We start from the raw sequence: 12,439 nt of genomic DNA on the forward strand, positions 1-12,439 counted from the left end.
CCGGGCTAATGTAATCTCTTGTGGGTTTTCTCCGTTTTCAGTTATGGGGGGAATAAACAATATGCGGGAATGAATCCCCGCAAATAAAAACTACATTTTTGATTCGGCCACGTGGACGCACATCATGAGTAACTGTAGAATACGGTAAGGGTGACTTTCGATACCTTACCCACAGACCACCCGACGTGGCTCAGTGGCTGTGGCGTTGTGCTGCTGGGTACGGGGTCGCGGGTTCGACTCCCGGCTGTGGCGGCCGCTTTTTTGATGGAGGCGAGAAGGAAAAACGCCCGTGTGTACGAGATTTCGCCGCACGATAAAGATCTTCAGGTGGTCAAAATTAATCCGGAGCCGTCGTTACGGCGCGCTGCATCGCCTGCGTTCCGTCGGCGCTTTAAACCCTACGATCAGCCAAACCCACAGACTGCATTTGGTGTTGGATGTTTTATTCGCAGTTTTCATTTCTACAAAGGGTGTGAAAACATATTTGGCAATTGTTGTATATGAAGGAGTGGCTCAAATATGTCGGTGAAATATGGGCGGTCATACCGGTTGTCATGTAGTAATTTCTTGGCATCGATCACAAATGTTGCTGACTAAACGAGCAATCCTACGCTGCTCACTACGGTCTTTATTGACACGAGAACAAAACTGTCTTTGCTGGCGAAGGATGACTGCGGACCTTCAGTGACACTTTGAAACACCGGCGGGGCGCCATTTGCGAATATAATTTCTCTTGACACTCCACCATTACCAAGTATTAGTGCATAGTCGAATGAAAGTTTTCATGAATTTGAAAAGAGTGTGTTTGTCAGGTTTTCACTTGTACGTCAGTTCCGAGACGTCTTGAGACTGCATAACACACGCGCCACTGAATGGAAGATCCAGTGCCCACCCAACCAAAAATGTTCTAGCCTACCCAATAAAAAATACAGTCGGCTATAAACAATAAGGATAAAAAAATAACAAATATTTCAATGTTTCCGTATCAAGCAGCAAGTTCGCCTAATTTCCAAATTTAACAGCGTGAACCATTCAGGAACATTGGCATCAGACAGTGGAACATTCTGTCTGAACATAAGGAACAAACAGAAACTCTCCTGCGAGTAAACAACAGATTACAGTAGTAAACAGTACTTTCAAGGCAGGAAGTCTAGCTGGGAGGTTTTGTGGATAAGTAATAAGAAAAATGTACTTTCGATGATATTACCTTCTAAAGCGAAGCTTATATGACTAAGAGAAAGTAACCTCCAGCCCTCCCGTGTACCCAGAACTCACCATGACGCCACCCGATGCGCACACGCAAAAACAAAAATAAATTTATGTTGGAGTGCAATTCAAATTCAGGTGCCGGCTGTAATTAAGATTAGGCTTTGCGAAATTTCGATTGGCCAGGTTTATGGCTCACGCAGAAAAGCGGCCGTGCTCGTAAAGCACAGTTCAGCGACAATTCTGGACAGCAACGGCGGCAGGGGGGATGAAGCTGCTTCAAAGTTGCAATGGCAAACACCGGCAGAGCGTTATATCCAAATGCCTCGTTCCTATTCCCGAAGAGCAGGCAGCTTACCGTCAGCGCCTCCAAAGCAAGACCGCGCATGAGGTATTCTCCACAAAGCCGATGCGGCTGTCCGTTGCAGCTTCTCTGTTTACCCATCTGAACGGAGTGCATGGATGTATTTCTGTATGTAGTGCCGCCACTAACGTTAGCCAAACAAGAACACGCACACATATGTTGCAGAAAGTCAACACCCTCACTGTGTTTGAAAGGCCGAGGTGAATTCGAATATGCGGTAGTAAAAACGTTGCGCCTGTCCCGACGCGTGCTCTTTATGTTTTTCCCGGAAGAATTTCCTCGGTTTCCTACAGACCCCTGGACGCTCAAAGTGATAACATACATTAGAACCCGCTAGCAACAAAGTCGCCATCGTTATATGAGCAGCACCAGTAGATAGCATAAAAATATGTTTGTGTTTTTTTCCAGGTGTCCGGGGCAACTTCAACCGAACCGACATCTTCTGTGGAAGTGAGCACTCACAACGTGACGCCTGAAACTGTGTTAACAAAGGAAAATGTCGTGAATGGAGACCGTTCCAATGCCATCGCCCTACCGAGCACATCGACGAATACCGCGCTGCGAGTGTCCAAAAGCATCTAAACTACTTGCCGCTTTCGACGCTCTGCAGAGATGTTTAACGAAGACTTTACAATAAACTTAAGGATTTTATTGCTGAACAAGAAACATTTGCATGCATAAGACCGTCTCCATCAAGTACATAATCGATATTATAGGAACGTTCCTAGTTATAATTTTTATGTATAAAAATCTTTTCAATTACGCTATCTCCCGAGCAGCTTTGAATTTCTCAGAGTGTCTACAACAAGTTCAAGAATTGTTTGGCGTATTCCAAGAAATGAGAGCGTGAAGTCTCTCATATTTTACAGGCGCTGTCATGGATGAAGTGAACGCGAACGTCAAAGTATACACGGTAAACGCAAATCACGCGATTAGCCGCTAAATCTAGCCGCTCAAATTTTCGGATCTCTTATAACACCATAGAAGTTTGTGAACCCGTTTTTCCAAATATATTTCTCTTTCATTATGTGATCTCAACAAACGCAATTATTTGGTTCTGCGTATTTCGGCTCATATTTTTGCGTTCGCTTTAAACTTCTCCTTGACTGTACTTAAACTGGTCTTCTCCCGATGTTATCTTTAGGCACCCCGCCCACTCTAGGCGCAAAGCTGGTGCTTGTTGGAAAATCCCTATGAGCGGCGCTGTCACAATGCCGTGCCGAAACGGAAAGGCAAACCGAGCTGGCGTGCGAGAATTTTATCAGTGCGTTTTATTAGTGCTTTACATTTAGTTAGCGGATGGTGCACACCATATTTAGTGAATAATAAATGTGCGTCAGCGGAGTATTTTTTTTTCTGAAGGATATTTTTTGTTCTATGTTTTCGTATGAAGGCGCTACAGTGTGTACCCTAATGTGTCTACCTGAACGCTTGTTGTTTTTTATTTCTCACGCCATGGAAGAGTCAGAGCTGAGCATATTTTAATGTTGTATACAGGCTATGAACAGTGTGCTTCGAATGATTCTTTGTGTTAGCTTTCCTGTTGCAGACGGGCCATGGAATGCCCTGTGTAGAGAAACTATACTTTCGTCGCGAGTACTGAGCAAACAACGATGTCGTAATAAAAAAACTGTGAGGCACAGTTCGCGAACCTGTCGATATTTCAGCTGGGAAGTAACCTTGCGTGGCAAATGCAACTATGGGTAATGTGTGGCCAGATGTCGTGGTTGCGTAACTCAGGTGATTCCAGAAGACAATTTCCACGTGGTGCTTACGCTTTCTCCATGATGGTAATCTCGTTATCTGCAACATTTCGCTGCGGTAGCTGTGGAACCTCGAGCAATATGAATGGTTGGCGACTCGCCGTGCAGTTTCGGTTTCTTGCTGCCCAACATACCCCACCCGTGACTTGATGCACAGGCCCAGACGAGCAACACGGATGCGCTTTGCCACGGCAAGCGCGGTACCATACTCTCACCACATGGGGATTTTGTGCCACCGGATCGGTGTACCTCCCTGCACAACCGCTGCCCTCGGGTAGCGCATTCGTATTTCAGTCAGAACCAGAAAATAGTATCAAAATTCACTCTAGAATACAACTGCAGGAGTCCGTCTTACATTTAAGCAGTTCTTGTCATTTTGAGAGATCTCACAAAAACATTTGAAACCCTGAAATTCATCCAAACCTCTGCTCTTCGCACCAAGTACACACTAAGAAAAAAAGGAGTCCCTGTGACCCTCTTTGGGGGGTATTTACTTGCCACAGATTTGACTCTTCATCGACCCCTTCCGCAGAGTCACGCTACTCTTATTGAAAGGGGGTCACACAGACCCCGTCGCAGTAGTCACAGTAGAATATGGGTGACTACCTCCTTAGAGTCAGCACTGACTGCCACGAAAGAAAAAAGAGAGTCACGGGACCCCTGCCTGATGGTCATCGCGACCCTGTAACAAGAGCTGTGAGGACGCCCCCTTTTAAAGAGTCCCGTGATGCTTATGGCGACAGAATCGTGGAAGTGTATGGGTGACCTTCCCAGAGATGGTCAGTAATACTGCTGGTGGAATCATTGCAGTATACGTGCAAGTGCAATTTTAGCCCACATGGATGCAGCTTCATGAGCAGTTTCATACAAGTATAGCAAAGCAAACCAAAAGTATTTGAAAATTATTTTATTAAAGACGAAAGTGATACACATTTAAATGAAAAGCCAGCTTTGGGTATCACAGCTGCTTTAAATTACAACATAACCAGCAAATAGCCTAAAAATAGAGATACACTAAGCATGTTTTACTGCTTGCTATGGCTTGTCACAACGCAGGTTTGCTAGACTAACAGGCATGATATTAAATCAGAAAAACAAGTTTTGTGTTAACCAGCTTTGCATACCTGCTGGTGCAAGGTTAAACTGGTGTCGAAATAAATTGCAATAATTTTTAAAGGCTTCTTTCCTTGTTGCTGTTTTTCTAAGGCAGACTTCTTACACAAGTCCATGAAGTCAATCCAGAAATCTTCACAAGCCGTGCACAAGCGTTGCAAGGTGTCCTCGGGTCCTGGCGTCTGGGACCAGGCCTTGTCTCGGACCTGCCAGAAATATCAATGAAAAGAAATTGAACGATAAGACAAAAGCAAAATGAAATTGTAGCCAGCACAGTAAAATCATCAACAACAGGCTAACTGCCCAGTGCCTGACAAAAGAGAGGGCCAGGAGCACACCTCTTGCCATTACATTTCGTTGCTTCACCATTTGGCTTTTGTTATGAAATGTTTTGTATGAGGGAACATATGTATAATGTATGAATCACATATGGACACCCCAGAAATGCAAAGGCTTCAAAAATTATTGCATCCATAAAGAGGATCTGAAAGCTCCAGGGAGGGAGACTAAGAATTTATGAGTGCAAAAGGCTGCTACTCCCCTCTTTTGATGGTATGAAAATATCTATGTAAAGCTTAAAGGCAGCACGAGTAACAAAGCAGTAAGTGAACTGAGACACCTGCTGCACAAAGGGCATGCTCCACACTGCAAAACACTGGATGGGTGCAAAGTCTAACTCAAACTGTTCAGTAAAAAGCATGAGGCAAGTTTGTACATAGTTCTTAAAAAGTCGAGTCCATAGCACATGACAAAGATGATGATAGGACAAGCACTTGCTTGCAACTAAGTTTACTGAGTGCATCGTCTAAAATGACACCCTTTAATAGTGGGCCGCACAATGGTAACAAAGGAATCATAGTGAAGTTTCTAAATATTCAAGCTCATTGCAATACAGGTTCACTGTGCTCCTGTTTTTTATGTAATAAACATCTAAAAGCTCCCAAATCAGTGCTTTAGCTTCTTTGCAGAAGTCAAACTTGACCCAAGAAAGGCTTGTACTTGCATGATTCGCAATGAGTGGGTACATGCAAAACGCCAAGGGACAAATTGGATACATCGACTTTCCAGATGGGAACGACACATCATAGATTCCCCCCATTCCCTGGGCAAAAACCGCTGAGTGTGCTGCTTGTTGCGCTTTTCTTTTGCTTTTAGGCTTGATAGCAATTTGCCTGAACCTTCTATCTACGCTTCACTGATTAACTTTGACGCTTTTTTAAAGTTATTCAATACGCTGACTACATTTTCTACTCTGCATGCAATGTCTGCACCCCGTTTCGTTTTTTCCTTCAACAGTTTTTAGCTTAAGTGAAAGCATGAAGCACTAAATAATGCTTACAGTTGTAGTTATCTAGATCACACTTATTACTGATGGAAAAGAAACCTAAGTTGTCAGTACAAAGGGCACCACTGCCTTGTTACGTGCCTCGGTTTCTTCATGTTTTTAGTGGCCACAAGAAAAATTTTAAACCACTTGTCTATTTGAATTATTGTCAACGCGTTTAGTTTCTGTACCCTGATTTTTTAACTTCTCATTTAATTAAATTTGGCACAAAACTTGTTCCAAAGTTTCTAATTCCCTGGATGGGCTTTTCTGCACGAGTTGTGAGCGATGCAGTAAAGCTGACACTACAGCCTTAATGGGACATGCCACAATAATTAGTTTCCCTATCGCAATTTATTGACTTTGGATGTCCAATTTTTTGTTCTCGAACTTCTCATGCACTAGAGGGGCTTCTCTGCACAAATTCAGAGTCATGCAGTAAAGCTGACACCAGCGTTGATTTCAACTCTTTTGTTACCGCAGAAAATTGACCAGTTTCTAGGGCTCTAAGAAAACATTTCTTTTTGCTAAATGTGTTGGTTAGGCACATAGTGCAGTGGCAAAAATGCGGATGATTCAACGTCCTTGCTAGCACCAGTTGTGTATTGTTTCCATAAATAATGATCGCAAAAAAAAAAACCCAAATCAAAATTTTGTCACCGTAAAGAAAAATGAAAAAAAAGAAGCTCTGTATAACAAACCACCAATAGTGGAAGAAATTTAGAATACGCATTTTGAAGGTTTACATTAAAAAATCCTGTCCAAGAAAAAATTCACTAGTGAAAATTAATTTGTCCCCGTGGTGCCCACGTGGTGCTTGCACGCACGGTGCCCGCGTCTCGTGGTGAAGCCGAACATTCATTCCAAAATACACAATTTTGGATGGTTCTCTGAAATGGTTTGATATTATTAGGGGCCCAACTTAGTCCCCACGTGATGTAAAAACATCTTATTAAGGACTACAGCAAGCACCAGATTCACGGCAAGCAAGAGATGCCAAAAAATCCACTTGGAATTTAAAACCAATCTCAGTGGTGCATTTTTGTTGACATTCTGATCATCACTTATCTACCAGAACTTCCACTTGCGGTTTATTGTCATCTTCTGACTCGCTATGGTAGCCCTGCTTGCAGGAATAACTTGCGATGCACTAGAATTGTGCCCAGCAAGCTTTCGCACGGCAAAAAGAGTGCTGCCTAACATTTTCAAAAAGGCACCATATCAAACCTTTTGGAGACTGCCAGAATAGACAGTCGCAGTAAGAAGCAACACTAGACCTCCAAAAATAACCTCGTACTAACAAAATTGGCCAGTGAACAGCTGGCAGTGTTCAAGGCTGATTGGAAATCTCTACTTGTCTGAGCTGATATCCGATGACTTGGTGTTATTTTTTGAGTTTCAGCTGGAGTTGTTATCGCAAAAGTAGGGCATGAGTGAAGCGATATCACAAAAGGCGTTCTTTTTTCGAGGAATAGTAGAGGGCGACGGGGGTGCTACGGCAAATCGGCTTGAAGTTGGGTAACTGCGTAGTAGCACGAAATATTAGGTTTGCAACACACAAACAGAATGAAAACTGCTCGATTCGCGGCCGCGGCGGCCGCTTTTCTGATGGAGGCGAAAAGCAAAAACGCCCGTGTGTACGAGATTTCGGCGCACGTTAAAGATCCCCAAGGTGGTCAAAATTAATCCGGAGCCCTCCACTACGGCGCGCCTCATCACCTGCGTTGCGTCGGCGCGTTAAACCCTACAATCAATCAATCAGAATGAAAACTGCTGGAAAGTGGCTCAAAATGCCAGGTCCACTTGATACACATGCGGGGAACCTTCAGAAATAAGCTTTCACAAAATAAAACGACCCTTTCTTTGAACCAAAGCTCAGTAGTGGAAAGCTGGTGTCATTTCCAGGTAATTATCATCTGCCACTGCCATCGGATTGCAAAACTGGCAAAATGATTTGGTATTTGGCTTGCTGGAAGACTTTTGGTCAAGAAAATTCCATGGTAATGCAGCATGACCACGAGTCGCATGCTTTTTTATCAAGCGCAGCAGCAACGCTCCCTTCTGAGAAAACATACACACCTCACCTTGCAGAAAACTGCCGAAAATCTCAAGGTTGCCTAAACGTGTAGTGTCTAGACTAAGCACCGTGGTACATGAGAAACAACTACAACATCACAAAATCGGCAATATAAAGCACCGATCACCGATCATCAATGCTGTATATTCCTGATATCCATGTTTTCATTTCTCTTGCAACTAACGCATCCCGCTGGTTAGTCTAGGCACTGCAGTTTTAGAATCAGTTCTAATTTTCCTGCTCTGGCTACACTGAAATTTCTGACGGTGTTTTTGAGGGTTGAGCAGCATGTGTTGTTTCGATAGGTGCCATGGCTGCTGCGCTATACAAAAAAGGACGTCACTTGTGGTTACGCTGCATTACCTTTAGATTTTTTGATCAAATGGCTCACAGAAGTCAAGTATCAAATGATGTCGTCAGCTTTGCAATCCGACTGCGTTTAAAGGTGAGAACTACCAGAAAATGACACCAGGTATGCACTAGTGAGCTTTGGTTTAGAGGACGGGTAGCTTTTTTTCAGTCAAAGTATTCGTGGATGTCTCCGCATGTCTGACAAGTGCACTTAGCATTTCCAGCCCTTTTCCTGTCATTTGTTTCATTTCTGCATTGCGCAATTTATATTTGGCACTACTAGACAGAGAACTTCAACCCGATTTGCCTTAACGCCTTCGTTGCCCTCTACTTTTCCTCAAAAAAAGCATGCCGTTTATGATTTCCCTTCACCCATGCCTTACTTGTGCAATAAGAGTTTCAGTTGAAAGTCAATTGATAACCTCAAGTCATCGGACATCAGTTAAGGCAAGGAGAGAGCTTAAAATTGGCTTCCGTTTTGATTCTGTACGAGGATATTTTCGGAGGTCTAGAGTTGCCCTCTGTAGAACTACACATTCTGACAGTCTGCCACAAGTTTGGTATTGTTTGTTTTCTAAAATGTTAGGTGGAGGTGCAATGCAGGAGGCTCATAGAGCTGAACGCCTTTTTCATTTGTCACGCAACAGTTACTCGGGGATAGCTAGCTGGGCACTGCTCCAGTGCATCGCACCTCATTCCTGAAAGCAGGGTTAGAAAAGTGAGCCAGAAGATTATAACAACCAGCAAGTGAAAGCTTCAACAGGTGCATGATAGTAAACTGACAGTGAAAGTTTTGTTTTCAGCCACAAGCAGTTTTTGTCCTATCCCGAATTTTTACCTTACCATTAATGCGATGTCAACCATTGACAAGATGTTTCTACATCATGTGGGGACAACTAGTGCCTCTAATAATGCCAAACCACCCGATTTTTTTCAGTAAACTATCCGAAATTGCATATTCTGAAACAGAGGTAGGGCTTCACTGCAGAACGAGGGCACCACACATGGTAACATGTTTTTCATATCTGACAAATTGTACTGGGCAACTAAACTTTTTTCCAAGATGTGTTTTTTATGTTTGGCAAAAATTATACTCCAAACTTTTTAAACTATTTGCGAACTGATATACACAACTTATCCATATTTGCAACGTTTGGCCAAAAACTGATTTTGTTAATTTGCGAATCTGCTCTTGTTGGAAAGGGCATCGAATAATCTGCATTTTGAGCTGATGCAGAATGTGCCTAATCAATATGTTTACACAAAAATGTTTTGTTAGACCCCAAAAAATGGTAGACTTTCTGCGATAAAAAGAAAGTTACCGCCCTGTCTGCGTGCCATATTCCGAAGTCTATTCTTAGCAGATATCAGCGTCAACGCCAGAAGTAGTGTACTTAGCGAGCATCGCAATGCATACGGCAGCTTCTGGATTTTCGGGCCGTCTCGAGCGTTTTGATGTTCGGGACAGGTTTTAGTAGTAGGAAGCATCGCTTCGTTCACAGAAAAAGAATTACCTTTAAACTCTAGCTTTAATCAGCTGTCATGAGACAAATTCAACCAAGCTATTTTTCTTAGAAAACTGTTACTAAAGACAACTGTTTTTCTAGTGGCTCATTTTATTCATGACTACGTTGGCTGAAGTTGTTGAAATTGCAACTGTGTGAGAGCTTTTTATCAGTTGAATATGGGAGCTTTAACCTAATGGCTTGTAGTATTAGCATGACTAGGCCGATCTGGAAGACCATTTCGTGAGAAACGAGCGTTATCACTGCCAAAATAGCTTAAAAATACAAAACCCACCCACACATCAAGATATTCATTGATGCCAGGGTCCGTATGGGAAATTTAGGAGGTGTGTCACGGTGTCACAGTGGTGGCGTGGTTATCAGACCAGGTAGTTGTTTTGAAGGTTGGTAGCTAGTAGCTCACAATATGCCTTTTTTGTGTGCTTCTTCGGGTTTTGTTATTGGAAGATTATTCGGAGCGAGATTATAGAGAAATCGATAGATGATTTTTGAAAACTGGGAAAGATTCCAAGAAATTTAAGCAATTTCGCTGACACAACCGTTTTTCTAAAAATTCTAAAACCACACAAAGAAGCAACACTCAGTTTTTCCAAAGCTCCTGCGAAGTGATTTCATTAAAAGTAATTACTGCTGTACTTACCAGTGCTTCTCTGAAGGCTTCGACACCACTTTCATTCAGCAAAACAGGCCGCAGGACAGTGTATCCACCCCTCTTGCATCTAATGATAAAAAAAATACATATCACTGACATGGAAATTAATAAGATGTGGGGGACCAACAAAAGAGTATAGAGGAGGCCATAAGGAAAAATATCCACAGGGCTCCAGCTTAACAAATGCAATGTGTAATTGCTACGTTCCTCATATTTTCACGGTGTATTAACAATTGCTTTATTATCAGGGTCTCTACTTCCGCACTACTTTCATTTAGCAGTATTAGAAGTGGAACTGGATTACAAGTTTGTGAAAAACGCGGAATTGCTGTAAACACACAGATGACAACGTCAGCACTGTTTCTGCAGCAAGCAAGCAATAACACATGCAGTAAAGAGTCCATAAAGACTGAATACAGCTTTGTTTAGTTTGAAAGAACTAGCTTTTCAGTACTCACTCAGCTCCCTTCCAAGCCGGAAATACATTAGTCAGAAATACGCAAGCAACACAGAATATTTTCAAATTTCTCACTGAGGCTTTGGCATGAGAGACGCAATATGGGCTAGCACTAAAAAATGTCGACAGACAAGAGTCTTCTGCCGGCCCTGCTACATTAGAGTGGCGCTTCTCCACCACGTCCCCTTAGGTGTTTTCCTAGCATTTTCTGGGCATGTGTTCGCTTCTAAACTTCACTTCACATCAGACTACTGCCCTGGTCAATGAAGGGAGGAAAACTGCTTCTTCCTGTGTTGTGGCCTACAAAAATGATTAAACATATCAGATGTGCAATATACATAGCAAAAGTTGCCGCAAGTGAAGACAGAAGCCGCACCGCACATAGTGAACTCCGTCTGGAACAACTTCTATCTAGCCTGATAATTTTACTTAGATTTTGTTTCGACGGTAGGCCATATTTGGCTCCTCGCACCAATTTGAGCCCTCCGGGAAGGCGTTGTTGCACTGTTCCCTTCAAGTTTCCATTCTTCTATTGCTCCCTTTGTCAATTTCTGCTCTTAAGGCTGACCAGCCCTCCTTTTCTTCTGTCCCCTATTTTACCCTCTCCCAGTCTCCTTTGCCTTTGTGCTATCGAGAATGACTGGTTTGCATGTTTTCATTTATGTTGGTTACATTGCTCACAAAACCGGAGGGTGGAAAAAAAACTTTTCCGAACTAGTGTTTGCCGTGCTCGGCATTATTTTAGTGTAATATTGCCTTGAGGAAGCTTTGTCCACTGATCAAATCTGTCTGAATATTCAAATCCTCGTTAGGGTTTCTACAGCTGTTGTATGAAGGTTTAGACGTATTCATAGTATTTCAGGATTCCTTCACCTGCTTTTCTCAACGGAATTGGCGGTGGCCAATTTTTCGGCCAGAACGTTTCGCGTGGAATGACCCATTAGTATATGAAGCTTTGGTTTTTTTATGTGAAGCCTTTGGTGCGTAAACAAAAAGCACAAAACTGACACAACCTCTCTGGGAATAAAAAAGAAGTGACACCAAGGTTCAATTTAAACAATTTTCACAGCATTTTAACATCCAAAGATGCCTTCGTGCAATAACAGTAGCTAACCGTTATTTGGAATTAATTTGAAATCAACAATATTTATGCGATCTCTAGGAGACCAAATGGTGGTTACGAGCTGAACTGAAAGAACTAAGATAGAGACAAGTGTAATACAAACCTCCAAAAAGGCAAAGTACCCCGTGAGCATGGACATCCACAGGACTTGAGAATTAAGAGCAGCCATACCTGTTAGAGCCAAAGGTGAAGGCAAAAAGTAAGGGCAGGAGCAGTTGCAACAAATGACAATTTTACACAGATGTCAACCGCACAAGCAATTCGAAGTCTCAAGGGCCAGTCCAAAGCAGGCACAAGCAAATTTTATATCCCCTGAAACCTACTACAAACCCGCATAACCTCACACAGCCATGTCGATGAAAATCTGCAGCCCTGCAAGATTTTACCTGCTGTTATGACATGTTTCAAATGCTGGGTCTTTCCATGCCAAACAGCCAAGTGCATGGTGCTTGACACTCTAACCTTTCGGGAAAAATTAATTGT

The 12,439-nt window shown here is 42.7% G+C and overlaps 1 long non-coding RNA gene across 1 annotated transcript; it reads right to left on the reverse strand.

Annotated features, from left to right (window-relative positions):
• Positions 1 to 4,486: 4,486 nt before the first annotated feature.
• Positions 4,487 to 12,430, reverse strand: LOC144165734 (uncharacterized). The gene is made up of 3 exons (XR_013321494.1): positions 12,060 to 12,430; positions 10,365 to 10,443; positions 4,487 to 4,652 (listed from the first exon to the last, which is right to left on the reverse strand). It is a non-coding gene; the product is annotated as an uncharacterized LOC144165734 (long non-coding RNA).
• Between the last annotated feature and the right edge of the window lie 9 nt (positions 12,431 to 12,439).

This window comes from Haemaphysalis longicornis, unplaced genomic scaffold (assembly GCF_048455015.1).
Source record: "Haemaphysalis longicornis isolate Haplotype H1 unplaced genomic scaffold, Haemaphysalis longicornis Haplotype H1 scaffold_15, whole genome shotgun sequence".
Classification (NCBI taxonomy): domain Eukaryota; kingdom Metazoa; phylum Arthropoda; class Arachnida; order Ixodida; family Ixodidae; genus Haemaphysalis; species Haemaphysalis longicornis.